Source organism: Penaeus monodon, chromosome 15 (genome assembly GCF_015228065.2).
Source record: "Penaeus monodon isolate SGIC_2016 chromosome 15, NSTDA_Pmon_1, whole genome shotgun sequence".
Lineage (NCBI taxonomy): Eukaryota > Metazoa > Arthropoda > Malacostraca > Decapoda > Penaeidae > Penaeus > Penaeus monodon.
Genome location: NC_051400.1, coordinates 40,584,538 through 40,585,544, shown reverse-complemented (window position 1 = coordinate 40,585,544; position 1,007 = coordinate 40,584,538). Strand labels below are relative to the sequence as shown.

The 1,007-nt window shown below is 38.0% G+C and overlaps 1 protein-coding gene across 1 annotated transcript in view; it reads left to right on the top strand.

Moving 5' to 3' along the window:
- The window catches only part of LOC119582372 (organic cation transporter protein-like), a gene marked incomplete at its 5' end in the record, with an annotated part of 41,030 nt that overhangs the window by 38,831 nt on the left and 1,192 nt on the right, over positions 1-1,007 (top strand).

Genomic DNA, 1,007 nt, shown 5'->3' with positions numbered 1-1,007 from the left:
TCTTTTCCCTTTTCCCCCTTGGGTTTTTAATTTAAATTAAAAATTTTTTTTAAAGTTAGGTTTTTTTTTGGTTTTTTGAAACTTCCCCCTTTGTGGGGCGGGGTCCTTATGTGCAAAATTGATAAAATTTTTTTTAAGCGAACCTCGAAAAAAATTCGAAAAGCATATAAAAAGGAATATTCCCAGGTTTTTTATAGGGGGAAAGAAAAAAATTTTAGTAAAACCCCAAAAACCCCGGGGATATTTAAAATAAGGGGGTATCAAAAACGGGTTGGGGAAAAGGGCGATAAAAAAAAAATTTTATTTTAATGGTTTTTTTGGGGGAGGAAAATTTAGGATTATGTTAGTTTCTAATGAATGAAAAATTAATCCCCAAAACCCAAAAAAAAAAAAAAAAGGCTAAAAAAAAAAATAATGAAAATTAAAAAAAAACACGAAAAATTATTGGCGAAAAAAACCCCCTACAAAAAACCCAAAAAAAATTTAAAAATTCCCCCAAAAAAAAAAAAAAATATTTTAAAAGGCCCCCACCCCAAAAAAAAAATAAACTCAAAAACAAACGAAGGACATAAAAAAAAAATCTCCCCTTGAATTTTAAGTAAAAACCCCCATTTTTTTTGTCCCGAATTCCACACTTTTTTCCCCCAACGTTTCCCTTCAACAAAAAAATACTTCCGCCCCCCCCTTTCAAAAAACCCCGGGGGGGAAAACGTTGCCCCCACACTTTTCAGCTTTCCTGGGCCCCTTCCCGCTTTTTTCGCCCCTTTTTTTTTAGGGGTGGGGGTTTTTTTTTTAGGCCCCTTTGGGGAAAAAGGCCCTTTTTTAAAAGGGGGTCCCAAAAACCCCCGGCGATAAAGCTACTTCCCCATCCTGGCCCCCTGCCCCTTTTTTTTGGGTCCCATTAAGGGATTAATTTGCTTTTTTGGGCCGGGGGGCCCCCCCAAAGGGGGTTATAAAAACCTGCTTGTGGGGGGGTCGAGGGGGAGTCCCCCCCTTTAAAGCCCCGC